General features: G+C 50.5%; 1 protein-coding gene across 3 annotated transcripts in view; it reads right to left on the bottom strand.

Annotated features, from left to right (window-relative positions):
• TMPRSS2 (transmembrane serine protease 2) overlaps positions 1-7675 on the bottom strand; it is a 37307-nt gene extending 29632 nt beyond the window's left edge. Inside the window, exon 1 of one of the 3 annotated variants that reach the window (XM_053565406.1) lies at positions 6762-7675. The gene's annotated coding sequence lies outside the window, so the exon portion shown is untranslated. Of the gene's footprint in view, positions 1-6612; positions 6702-6761 lie in introns of those variants that run through there. The other 2 variants (XM_053565410.1, XM_053565409.1) reach the window with 2 other exon arrangements.
• Between the last annotated feature and the right edge of the window lie 6484 nt (positions 7676-14159).

The raw sequence follows: 14159 nt of genomic DNA, 5'->3' as shown, positions 1-14159 counted from the left end.
TAAACAGATCACAATCAAAATTCACCAGATCATTTATTTACTCTTCATGTACAGATAAAATATAAGAATCAGGTCATGTTGGCAGCTTTGGGAAGTATTTTAAGATTAATAATAAAGTCCACACCCTTCTGGGTATGAGGCAAGAAAACTGACTAATGTACCGGTGGGAAAGATCACCACCTAAAACACATTTATAACATGTAAGCCTGTTAAGGTGTGATTGTCACATACTAATACCCCTTTCTGATGTCTTCTTTGTGGAGAGGATTCTAAGCCTTAACATCAGCACAATAAATCCTGCTCTCCTGTCGCATAAGCAGGAAGAAGTCGGCACCTTCCTAGGGTTACTTTCAAAAGAGTCACACCTGTGGTGCATATTACAGGGGTATTTGCGAAACTTGGTAAATGTAGAATATAAATGTTTTGGCACAGTAACTGAGATAACGCCGGAAAGGCTATGTTAACCACTGGGATAAAAATGTGTCAAATGGTTTATGAAGTGAGTGTATGATGCCCCATAATCATATCATTGTATACACTTATGATTTAATAAAAAAATTAAAAAAAAAAAAAAAAAAAAAAAAAAAAAAGAGTTCTGCCTAACCAGACGCATTCTCACTCCTCTGGTTTCTCAGACCTGCTATCTCGCCAGTTATAGGTTTGGTTGAAGTTTCAGGAAATGAAAATCCGATCCCACTGGCAGCTTTCCCAGCTCAAGAGCCCTCTGAAAGCAATGACAAATCAGTGCTCAAAATCCACGCTTGCTATTCATTCAAGATCCCTAACAGTGAGAGGAGGAAGCCAGGAAAGGGACGAACCCCAGGAGCCACCATGAACTGTCCAATAAAAGCCACAGGACCCAGAGGCAATGACCGGACAATCCTATCTCATCCAACAATCCTACAACTCACAAAACATTAGAGCCAAAAATATTAAGTGTGCCCAGATCAGCTACCAGAGGCTTTGGAATAGAAGACAAGAGACATGCTACCTACGATTTTCTCCAGCCGAAAATAAAAGAAGAGGGAAGTGTTCCGCTCTGGCACTGGATCCGAAAGGGGAAGGATCACTGTCCCCAAAGGACCAGGAAGTCACATTCGGTCCCACATTGCCTGATTTTCAAAACAGGCATTTCTACGCCCACACAAGACTGTAAATCTCACTAACTGGTTTCTGAAAGGACAAAGATAGAACCTGGGTTACAGGCAACACTGTTTAGAGAATGCCTTTTCCTGTGGTTTTAAAGCTGCCATCCCCACCCCAGGGCAGTGGGTCCGGTTAGGAGCCCAGCCGCACAGCAGGAGGTGAGGGAGGAAAGCTGCGTCTGTATTCTGCAGGTAAAGCTGTCCGCTCCCCATCTCCACTGACCTCAATGGCTTAATCACCCCCAAAGGAGAAAAACTGTCTTCTGTGACATGAGTCCCTGATGCCAAAAAGGTTGGGGGGCACTGATTTAAAGGACAGAGATGATTGCTCTCCATTCTAGAAATCTGGCCATAATGAAGCAGTTTGGGAAACTTTCCTTTAAGTGGCAAAAGAGGAAAAGAGGAGGAAGCTCTGGACCTCCTCCTCCAGTATGGCAGCATCACCGACTCACGTCTGTTCTTTCAGAGACACAGGTCAGCCTGAGCCACCTGTCCAGCCGTCACACCCAGGACAAGGCTGTGGAACCCGAGCTGCACCCCGTGATGAAGGGATTCAGGAAGTGATGAAGTCCTTTCAAAGACAAGAATAGTTCCTTCTCGTTTCTTTCCTCTGGACGCCTCAGAACACATTTGCTGGAGGCTTATTTTGAAAACAACCAAATCAATGGGAATGATGTCAGGCTCACGGACACAGATTTTAGTCAGGGGTGTGCCCTGTAATTAAGGCTCCACCAACATCACCGCACAGCCCCATGTAGGCACTTGCTTCTTCATGAGGTGTTTCACTGTGTGCCAGGCACTGTTCAGGTTTGGAAAGCCCCCACCTTGCTGTGTCCCTTCTGCAAACTCTAAAGTCACGCCACCAACACTCATAGACACTTCCCTTTCAATGACCAAACAATCGAAAAGAACCCTTCGTGCCAAAGCCACTGCACTAAAATCACATTACACAAAACTATGTTGTGTCCTCTTGGGGCTATAAGGCACTGAAAGTTCCATGACAGTGGTGGATTTAAGTAACAGGTCAATGTAAACAAGTATAAGACACTCAGTCAAATGGCAAACACAACGACTAACACAGGGACTCTAGAGAGAGAGAGACAGATGACCTCAGGAGAGGCACCGCCTGCATCCTCCCAGTTTCTTTTTCTATGAATGACTCATTGTCCCAGAGAGATTACAAACTTTTTAGGGCAGGAATCAGGTCTGGTCCTCTTTATTTTCTTTTTTAAGTCTGTAGCTTTGTGCCATACAAAGAAAGTGTTCGAATATTTTCTGAGTTACAAAGACCAAATGAGTAAGATGAAATTTAACAGAGAGAGATGGGAAACCCATACCCGGCCAAGTCAGGACAGTGAGTGACCTCACAGGGGTCCAGGTGCACAAAGCGGGGTGCCTCCTCTAAAATGACAGACAGGCAGGCAGCACAGGTCCCCAGGTCACCACTCCAGGGGACGGATTATTTAATACTATGCACAGGCCACTGGCTGAGATTTAAAGAATTAGCCCAAGTCAATCTGTGAAATGGGGATAATAAGAACCATAGGGCAGTTGTAGGGATTAAGTGAGAAATAAGTTTTTCAGCCTGGTGCCCTACATGTGCCAACCACTCAACATAGTGACAGCAGATAAGGCTGTCTTCCAGCATCTAAGGGCCTGCTACCTAGACAAGGATTCTCTTTATTCTATGTAAATCAAAAGGAAGATACCAGAATCAAAAATCAGAATCATCAGGAAGGCAAGCATCAACTCCATATGGGAAGCCATGGTTGTGGAACTAGAAAGTTCACGTGTAAACAGGGGCTACCTTGGAAGGCACTGAATTCCTCAACCCTAAAAACGTTTGTTCTGGGCCTGGAAGATCATTTCTCAGCATATTCTAGGACCTTAGCTCGGAGGCCAGACTTGACAATCTTTGAAAGTCAATCCCAATTCCTTATAAATATATCCCCAGTGAATGTGAAAAGGTCACCAAACTCGCAGTCCTCAGAATTTCACAGAATGAGCTCCAAACCCTTCAACCCTAGAAAACTCAGTTTCCTGTGACCCCAAGACTATGCCTCAATGAAGTCAGACCCAGTGTCCTACCAGGATGTTCCCTTGGAAAGCAATGACCTTTGGGGATTTGACAATGGGTCTCACATCACCCACAGATGAGCAACAGTTAAGACCCAGGCTTGGTCTCATCTCACAATTTTGCTCTCACATGAAAATGCTTTTCTAACGAGTGTCAACTCAGCCGCCGAGGCCTCTCTTTACAGTCCTACTTGAGCATCTCCTTTCTTCCACATACTTGCCCAAACTTCCAGACCTCAGCCACCCCTCCTGCCCACCCAACACTGACTCCTGGTGGCTTAACTCCCCACACCAAACGCCCAGTTGTCACCTCCCCATCCCTGACTCGCCTCCTAGAAGAGCAAAAAGCACATCTTTGAGTCACCTACCTCCCAAACTCCACTCTGTGTATAAAGCAAGTAACTGCACACACCCATGCAAGCGAGTCACCCTCTCTCCTGACCATAACCAGGTGACCAAAGGGAAAAAAGCCTCAGGGAAGTCTCTGCCCCCTCAGGGAGCCCGGGCTTTTCCCTCGGTCATCTGCAGAGCTGCTTGTGTGGCCAGCTAAACCCCTAACCTGCTGCAGACAACCTTCTGCTCCTCCCCAGAAGCCTCCTACTGGGTCCAGGACAGTCAAGTGGCACAGAGGTGTCCTAAGCTTTCCTCCCTCGGACCCAGGCCCACTACTCCTGGGGACTGCAAGCCAGGGCTCCCCCAAGTCAGCCTCTAGGTCCAGTAAGAGACCCACAAAGCCTGGCCCAACGCAGTCCTCAGCTCAGGCTCCTGCACTCCATTCCTGAGACCACCCAATGTGTCCTGGGTAGGCCCAGTGTTGGGATCCATGACAAGTGCCCTGGAATGTAGGGAGGGGACAAGAAGAGCAGGAGAAGGCTCAGTGACAGTGGGATGAGGGGACACCTAGGGAGTGCAGAGTGGGAGAGACCATAGAGGGGAAGGCACCAGGGCCTGCAGAGCCGTGCTCCCACCCCACTCTGCAGGGGGTGTTCCCAGCCTCCAGAGCCCCCCACCTCCCCTCAGCAGGGCCAGTAACCGACACTGACCAGCCACTCGACTGACCAGTCTTCATTCCTTCTGCCTCAGTGCTCCTGGTTCACACCTGGGGGTCAGGCCCAGCGCAGGGGTGGGGCACTAACCCGATGATGGGGATGGTCACCGGCTCATCTCCGGGACATCGCACCAGCATCCCGGTACTCAATGCCCCATCACCCAACGAGGCCAGCCCTCCAGTGCCCCCTGGGAAGTCCCAGGCCCTTTCGGCCATGTCGTGCCGCTGGAGGAGGCAGCACAGAGCCCAGGCATGGTAAGAGCTGAGAGGCAGAGCCATGTCCGGGAGCAAGCCCTTTGGAATCAGGGTCCCCTGGGCCTGTTCACACCTTCCTCCTCTCATTTTTCCATGGTCCTGGAACATTCTAACCCCAAGGAGGAATCTCAGGAACTGGCACTCCACGCCAATGGTGGCCTTCTCAGCCTCCTGTGTCTCCACCTTTGCCCTGACCTCTGGAGCCTGAGGTCATCCCCAGTTCTGCCCCTCCCTGGGCAAGTCACCCAACCTCTCTGCCACAGTGTCCTTCTGAGTTTAAAATGTTATAAAGAGTTTTCAACAACACCTAGCTGGAAGAAAGAGTCACAGCAATGCCTAAAACACCAATGAGGCCGAATTTGCCCTTACAATGAAAGTGACTTGGGCTCCGCGGAGTAGCACCAAGCCCAAGAAGGCTCTGCATGTGGCTCCACCAACAGCTGACCTTCTTCCTAGAAGGTTGATCCTGGGGGTGGAAGTAAGAGGAAAGTTGCTGGAGACCAAACAAATGTTTAGGCTGAGAACAAAGGCCCAACCTGCTCACCAGTTGATCATTAAAATAAGCAGAGCTGGAAGTCCCAGCCCCTAAGGATGCCCCCACCCCCAACCTCGCACAGTATTTACCCACTGAGTGGTATCCCTAGTCAGTCCCCACTGTCCACAGAGGTCTGCTGGGGGAAAGGGGGCAGGTCTCACCTCTGCAGAAGCAGCTCAGTAAACAAGGTGGTAGAGTCCTGAGCAACCGCCAGGCTTCCTCAGGAAGCTCCCCGTCACCGTCCCACCAGGCCTCCCTTCCTTTCACTGGGCTCCCTGTGTCTCCAGGTCTCTTCCCCCAGTGAAATATGACAACACACTCCCAGTCTCCATCCCTTCTCAAGACAGGTTGGCTCTATCCTCACTTCCTGGACAACCTTCCCAGTCACCAACCCTGTCTCACATTAAGTCTTCCAAACACCTTGTAACTCAGCTTTGCAGCCTTTCTAATTTTCCATTATTCAGGCGGTTCTCACTGGCTGGGAGCTCCCTAAGCACCGGCATCTCTGCCTGCAATCTTAGCCTTGTGTGCAAGGAGGCTGGGCAGGTGACCCCTGCTCACCAAGTGCACCTGTGCAGCCCAGCTATCCTTCCCTTTCCAAACAAGCAACCAGGATTCTTCAAGATCCAACCTGCCTCCTACACAAACGGGACTCCTCGGCCACCGGCTGTGCCCAGAGATTCTGTACTGCTGGCGGAGCTAGGGCTCCCAGCACAAGCCGGTGCCAGTGCAGACGGCCACCCGCACACAGGGCTTCTGGAGTCTGTACCCCACTGCGGTAGGGCACCTCAGCTGGGCCCGCCTGCACTCAGAAGGCCCACTGCCAGACCGGTGCACCTGGTCACACAGGGTGCCACCGTCGCGAGTCCTGGACTGGATGCGGTGGACCGACGCACTCGGCTGCCTGCCCTTTCTCCAGTAGGGAGCGCACGCCCAGCGACCAGGCGGCTCCTCCCGGGCGGGCTTCTGTGGGTGCCCCGTGCCCGGGCGGCCCTGATCGCTTCCAGCGGGCCGCCGTAATGGGACCTGGGTCGCCCGCAGCCCCTCCCCCGGGGCAGACGAGCCACTCGCTTCTCGCCCAGGAACCCTCCGGGAACCTGGCCCCGCGCTCCTCGCCGCGCCGGCCGTATCGTTTCCGGCATCTCAGCGAGTTTCCAGTTTCTCCCCACTTCGGTGGGGAAGCAGAAAGTTCAGGTAACACTCTGGGGCTGCAGAGATTTTCCCGAAACAAAGAAACAGACCGACAGCCCTGCTCCTTCCTCTTCCCCAAAAAGAAAAGGAGCACCGGGCAACAAGGTGGGGGTCGTGGACAGCAGACAGCTCAGGAGCCCCCTCCGGCCGAAGGACCCCACCCCAGGAGACCCTGAGGCACCCTCTTCGCTGACCCATTGGCCAGGGACTTGCAGGGCCACCTGCCCCAGTCTTGTGACACCAACACCGTCCGGGCCGGAGTTCCAAACCGCGCGCCAAAGGGTCCTCACCCTGCAGCCCCCTAGGGCCCTTGGAGGGCGCTTTACCGCTCGGCCCACAGCGCTCAGCCCGGGAGGACGCACCTGCAGCGTAGCGCTCCTTGAACCGGCTTCTCCTCCAGCCACCCCGACCCAGGCTGGGGGCTGGGTCGTTCCCGGCCCTCCAGTCCCCTCCCAAGCCTGTAAGCGCACCGGGGCCCGGGCCCAGCGAGCGGGTCGCGCGCGCCGCTCACCTGCGGCTCCCGGGCCTCCCACCGCGCTTGCGTCTCCTCTGCGGACACCCTAGTCCCCGACCTTCCCGACTCTCGCTTTTATCTCAAGAGGCGGCGTCCGAGTGCCCAGGGCGACACCCCCTACGCGCGGGTCCTGGGTCGCCTGGAGCTTGGGGACGGGACGGGCCCAGCGGCTGCCCGGGGCGGGAGGGCGGTGGCAGCGCTGGGAGGAGTTTCCCGAGGGGAAGCCCCGGACGCGGCAGGACCCGGAGGAGACTCCTGGGCACTTCCCGATCTGGCACCAGCGGGCAGTTTAGGTTTGCAGAGGAGCACGTCTCCCTCTCCACGTCCACTGGACCTCTGGGGTCTCCAACACAGCACTGAGCTTGAAGAGGGGGAATCCGGAGGGCGCTAATCCAGGCCCACTGAGCCCCTGGAGCTGTTGCTTCATGAGCGCCCATAGGTGGCCTGCAGGGAAGGTTGGGGGTAGTGGCAATTTGACCTCTGTGTGAGGACCCAGGAGTCGGCCTCGGGGAACTGCTGGCCCAAGTACAAACTGGTGATAAGGACCCTCCTGGGAAGCTCTACCTGAGGAGCTGGACTTTCCTAGCAGGCCCTCCCTGCCCACCCTTTCCCCTGCTCCTTTTCTGGTTTGCTCTTAGCATCCAGAGCAGGTATTATCCTGCAAACACCCAGCCCTATCGTCTCCAAGCCTGCCCTCCATGCCAGGCTGTCCACAGGGGAAGACCCTAGAAGACTATCCCCAGCACAAGGTCATATCTAGCTGTGCTCTGGGGGCACTGTGTTTGATGGTGTGTTTGGTCCCTAAAGAGGTGACCCCTAATATTACAGAGTAACCAGCCCTGTGCTGGTTGCTTACCTAACATTCATTTCCCTTCTACACTGGTAGTCAGGGTTCTCCAAATAAACAGAACTGGGGACAGCATACCTATGTGGAGAGATTTTTTTTTGCAAGGAATTGGCTCACACAACTGTGGGAAGTTGAGAAGCCCCACAATCTGACATGGCCCAGTGGGAGAGTGGAGTAAATTGGCGGTGCCATTCAAAGGCCTGAAATCCAGAGACCCAGAGAGTTGAGGGAGGAGATTCCAGGCTAGACCTGGGCCTGTGAACCAGAAGGGTTCAGGACAAGAGAAGACTAAAGACTAAACTCATGCAAACCCTGTTCCTCTTTTTGGACCCTCAGAAGATTGCCCAAACTGGGGCAGGCCCTCTGTTCTACTTGGCTCAGCTATTCAGATGCTGGTCTCTTCCAGAAATATCCTCACAGATGCATCCAGAAATCGTGGTTAACCAGCTATTTGGGCACCCCATGGCCCTGTCAACTTGATACATAAAATTAACCATCACAAATCTACCCTTTGTCAACTCTGCACCCACACACGTCTCCTTAAACCATATTTAATCTCCAAATAATGACAATAGCAAGGCTATCATTCTGCCTAATAGTATACCACTATTCTTCATACAACCAAAACACACTAATGCCTTCCGCAGGAGAGGAGGTGAAGTCCCGGAGTGACATTTAGGCTTCTCCTTGACATCCCATAACTTAAATACAAGGATGTAAAATTAATAAGACTGAATACAATGATACAAAGCCAATATCTCTAATGTCATATGGTAAGGGAATAAGAGAGGAAATAAAATGAAGGTAAATGTGCACACATACACATATTCAGAACAAAATAAGGAGAAAATACTCGTGACAATTGCAGTCTTTATTTCTGTAACTGTTCACAAGGACATAGCCAGTATTACGACCACCTCCCCACAAACCCCTCCACATTCCTTTTGCCATCAATAAGCCTCTCAGCATATCACAGCTATTTATCTGGTGGAATACCCAGGTAACTTTCATTCTTCAGGGCTCTGGACCATTAGTGGTCCAGCTTGGATTATGGTATTGAAGTGTTCCATTGACCTTAACCACAGCATAGCAAAACAAGAGATGTCCCGTTTGGCAGCTACACCCTTCCTCACCTCTGCAGTAGAGCAGCTGTCTAATTTCCCCTGCACACTCTGGGCCAGTCAACACCCTAACTCTCTTTGCCTGTTGATTCAATGGCATGTAGAGCCCAGAGTGGCCCAGGGCTGGTCTTACATTACAGTTCAGTGGAATTGTTGTGTCCTGTGGTGGAAGCATTTTTTCCCTCTGAAACTAAGGCCTCTAGGCCAGCAGAGCATAAAGGGCAGTAATAGGAAGTGAACGTTTTGCTAATGGGTCACTAGGGGTGACAGTGAGTGGTGTCACTCCCATTTCCACCCCTTGACTCCTGGACCCATAAATCCCAGTTATGGGAGAAACAGCACTCCATGTTGGATGCAGACTCAGAGTATTATTACACGGCCTTTGGAGAAGTTGACCCACCCAGCAAGGTATGACTAGCTGGCAATGTAAAAGTACATTCCAGTGTTGAGTCAAGCCAGCCGCCATAGGATGGTGGAGAGCATGGTAAGACCAGTGAATCGCCTGAGTGAGGGCCCACTGCTGCCCTTCTGTGGGAAGTGAGTTCTTGTCAGAAACTGTGCTGTGTGGTGTTCTGTGAAGCTGGGTGAGGTATTCTGCATGTCTACAGGTGGTAGTTCCAGCAGGAGCATCCTGTCCAGGGAAGGCAAATCTGTATTCATGGCACCTGTTCCAGTAAGGACAAAACACTGCCCCTTCCATGATGGAAGCTGTCCAATGTAATCAACATGCCACCAAGTAGTTGGCTAATCACTCCAGGAAATGGTGCCCCATCAGAGGCTCAGTGCTGGTCTCTGCTGCTAGCAGACTGGGCACTCAGCCGTGGCCACAGCTAGGGCAGCCTTTGTGAGTGGAAGACCATGTTGCTGAGCCCATATGTAACTTCCGTCCCTGCCCCCATGGCCACTTTGTTCCAATAACAAGGTGGCTGGGGACAGAGGCTGGCAGTTGTCTAAAGAATAGGTCATCTAAGCCACCAGGTTATTAAAATCTTCCTCTGCTGAGGTCATCCTTTGAAGGGCATTCACATGGGACACACATATATCCATGTTCTTTATCAACTCAGAGAGGTCTATCTGCATGTCTCTTCCCCAAATTTTTCACCAACTTTTTTTTTTTTGAGACAGAGTCTCAAGCTGTTGCCCTGGGTAGAGTGCCATGTCATCATAGCTCACAACAGCCTCCAACTCTTGGGTTCAACTGATCCTTTTGCCTCAGTTTTTCTATTTTTTATGGACATAGGATCTCACTTTTGCTTAGGCTGGTCTCGCATTCGTGAGCTCAGGTTATCCACCCACCTTGAACTCTCAGAGTGCTAGGATTACAGGCCAGAGCCACTGCACCCAGCCTTCCACCAACTTCCCAATCATGTTCCCTCCAAGTCATTGATCCTCCAACAAAACCATTGGCCACAGCCCATGAATTTGTATATTATCACATGTCTGGACATGTCTCCTTCCATGCAAAGTGCACAGCCAGGTGTACTGCCCTAAGTCTTGCCCACTGAGAAGGGACTTCCCTTCACCACGGCCCTTCAGGGACATCCCAGAAAGTGGCTGCAGTGCTGCAGCTCTCCACCTTTGGGTGGTGGCACATACAGGGCAGAGCCATCTGTATGCAGGCCTGAGTCTCCTTCCCTCTGCCACTGCTCCTGGGGAACTGCCCATGAGGCTCTGGTGCAGGCTGGGGGAGAGAAGGCAGCAGAGCAGGGCAGGAGGGAGGACCTTGGGCACTTGCTCCACTTCTTAGTGTAACTTATTTGTCCCTTTGGGACCTGCTCAGGCTGTCCACATACACATCAGTTCCACGAGATGGTGGATTGCTGCTGTGAACACCCTGTTTCATGGCTTGCTGGGTTGGGTAACACCCAGTTCATGATGGGCAGCGAGGTCGCATGGGAACTTGGTGGCCCATGGTCAAGGGTACATTTTCCACTGTGGCACAGAAACAGGGCCTTGCTCCCAAATCCTAAGGGCCTCCATTACGATTCACCTACAGGGCCCTGCCAAAGGCTCCAGATAGCGTCCCTATCTGCCACTGACACCTCCAATGCCATTGCACCTGACCTGTTGCAGAGCCTGCTCCTGTCCCTGTCCCTCCTGAAACTAGCAGCTTTTCAGGCCACTTAGTTAATGAGTCAGGGCAACGCATCTAGATGAGGAGCATTCACCTGATAAGGGCTCTCTTAACAGGCCCACACCACTGGGCCCCTGAAAATTCCCCCGGGATCTATTGCATTGTCTCATGCCCACCCTGTCTTTGGCGGCTGAGTGCTACCATTGGCCCCTGCCACCTGGGATCCAACTATCCCCATTGCATTTAGATTTCCCAACTCAGTGCTTGAGTTTCTCACTGTGAGGTCTGGCTTGCACAGCAGGGCAATCACAGAGCTCTTCCAGGGGCTGTGACCCCTCACAGGTCTGGTCCTCAGAGCATCTGCGAGAGGCGTATATTCTGCACCTGTAGTGGGGTGAGTAGGTCTTAAATGACAAGGCCCCTCTAAGATCCCACCCCCTAAGCCTTTGAATCTCTTCCTTTATATCAGTGGTTCTCAACCTTCCTAAGGCCACGATGCGTTTTCATTGTTACAAAGGGGTCGCGACCAAGAGGTTGAGAACCGCTGCTCTCTATCAAACCAAGGCAAGCCTGGCATTTCCAATTCTGTCCCTGGGGACTACCTTTTGATTCATGTTCCAGCTGACTAAGCTGTTCCAGACCTTTCCAACTCCCTGAGCTACATTAATGAACCCACAGTAATAAATCCAGCCTGATTCAATTTCATGTTCCTTCTGTTGCTATCCCACGCTCCTAGTATCCATTGCCACACGCGTTCCATTTTCCTTTGTTAAAATTAGAGCCCTCAGGTAGCTCTTGGTCAGCAGCATGCCTTTCCACAGCTCCCACTGTGGACCTACCGTCTAGGGGCCTGCCGTGGTCTAGAAGGAACGGGAATGTTGGGGTGCATCCCGAGGACACTCAGCATGGTCTTGCAGGGCAATTGCCTCCTGAGGCCCCTGCTGTTTGCTGAGGCAATGCAGCAGTAATCTCCTCAGAGTGGGATGGAGAGGCAGGTACCACGGGGGTGGGGGTGCTGCCATCACTGAGGGTGAGGGGACCTATTTCATTGGCAAAGATGGCTTATCAGAATCTAGGGCCTCACTGTTCCCAGCTTCCGCAGTATCTGTCCACACTGTCCCAGCCCATTTTGCAGGCTCCCAGCCTCCCAGTCACACAGTCCCTAACAGCAGGCACCTATGTGGCGGGGACCCCAGCTCTGACTGACTTGGCCAGTGTAGGACGGGGTTCTGAGGGCACCCGAGCAGTGGGGAGCCCAGCTCTGACCGACTTGGCCAGTGTAGGACGGGGTTCTGAGGGCACCCGAGCAGTGGGGAGCCCAGCTCTGACTGACTTGGCCAGTGTAGGATGGGGTTCTGAGGGCACCCAAGCAGTGGGGAGCCCAGCTCTGACCGACTTGGCCAGTGTAGGACGGGGTTCTGCTTTGCTTTTCAGCACATTCAGTCCTGTAGCTTCTGGAGATGAGGCCGTGCTTCAGGGCACACACAGGAGCCCTCCTGTCACTTATGTGGTGCTTGAGCTGATAATTCAAATCCCTGAGCTCAACCCTTTCCTTTCACCACTTGGTCCAGAGGGGACAAGAGCAGCCAGCCAAACTATGTCCACTCTCCAAAATGCTTGTAAGTGTGACACAGAGTTTGGCCTCTGAAAAGTATCCAGTGAAGATACTTGGGCATCTCTGTTTCCAGGTCATACCATGGACTATCAGTGCTCTCTTTTACTTGAAATAGAAGCATTACTGTTTTAAAATCTAGTCCAAGGCCAGGCGTGGTGGCTGACACCTGTAATCTTAGCACTCTAGGAGTCCAAGGCAGGTAGACTACTTGTGCTTAGGAGTTCGAGACCCCATCTCTTAAAAATAGCCAGGCATTGCAGCAGGGCCCTGTCATCCCAGCTACTTGGGAAACTGAGGCAAGAGGATCTCTTGAGACTAAGAGTTTAAGGTTGCTCTGATGCCATGGCACTCTACCTAGGGCCACAGAGACTCGGTCTCAAGACAAAAAATCTAATCAAAGAGCTGAGGATTTATTTTTTGAACCCAAAGTCTTACTCTTTTGTGGTCAGAAAAACCTCAAGCCATGAATTTACCCTAAAGTGACCCTATAGTAAAGACACATGATAGATACAGCCCAAATCCTCTCTACAGGCGTGCCCTACCCAGGAAATATTTGCACAAAGTAACAATTAAAATAAGCTCACAATTAAAAACAATTAAAATAGAATGAGGGAGCAGAAAGAGGGGAAGAGGGAAAGGGATAGTGGGGGGTCCTGGCACACCTTTTAGGGACACAATTATAAAAGTACCTAACAAATGCAATCAGCAACCTAATTCTCTATACCCTCAATAAATCCCAAACAATAAAAAAAAAAAAATTATCCATTCAAATAGGTGTGCATAAAAAATCAATTAAAATAATATATCATGGAAAAAGTCAAGAACTACAACAGCAGTAGAATCAGACCAAGATATTATTAGACAAAGATGAGAAAATAAGAATGTTTATGACCAGACTGAGCAACGAGTGAGACCCCATCTCTAAAACTAGCTGGGCATTGTGGCGGGCACCTATGGTCCCAGCTACTCAGGAGGCTGAGACAAGAGGATCACTTGAGCCCAAGAGGTTGAGGTTGCTGTGAGCTGTGACTCCATGATACTCTACCCAGGGTGACAGAGTGAGACTCTGTCCCAAAAAGAAAGAATGTTTACTATGTTAAAAACAAATAAAAGAAGTAATCTAAAAATGAGTAAGAAGCAAAAAGCATTTAAAATTACCTGGTAGAACTGGAGGAAAAAATTAAAAAGAACTTCTAAAACCAAATAAGAAAAAATTTAAATTTTAGACCTGAAGGAATCATCCAAAATTCACCTCAAAAGACAGAGTTATTTTTAAAAATATGAAAAAGAGCTAAGTACTATGGAGACTAGAGTAAAAAGATCTAAACTGTGTCTAATTAGTTTTCTTAAAAATCATAATAAAAAGAATAAAGTATAATCAATACTTGAAACAGTGATGGTTGAGGATTTTCAAAATTTGACAAGAAGCATAAATCCTTAGATTATAGAAGCACAACAAATCACAAGCAGAAAAAAGATCCCATAGTTAAATATGTCATAGTGAAATTGTAGGTATCCTTAAATAAAGAGATCTAAAAAGCATGAGAAAAAGAAAAAGGTAACAGTTCTAAAGGAAAGCAAAAGTATAGTGAAAATACTAAAATATTCAAAGCATTGAGAAAAAGTGACTGTCCACATAGACTTCTATATCCTGCCAAGATATCCTTCACGAAAGAGGGAAAAGACATTTATAGACAAATCAAAACGATGTTGACCACAACAAACAACAACGACTACC

Source organism: Nycticebus coucang, chromosome 16, assembly GCF_027406575.1.
Source record: "Nycticebus coucang isolate mNycCou1 chromosome 16, mNycCou1.pri, whole genome shotgun sequence".
NCBI lineage: Eukaryota > Metazoa > Chordata > Mammalia > Primates > Lorisidae > Nycticebus > Nycticebus coucang.
The sequence above is the reverse complement of the archived record's forward strand: the minus strand, read 5'-3'. Positions and strand labels throughout refer to the sequence as shown.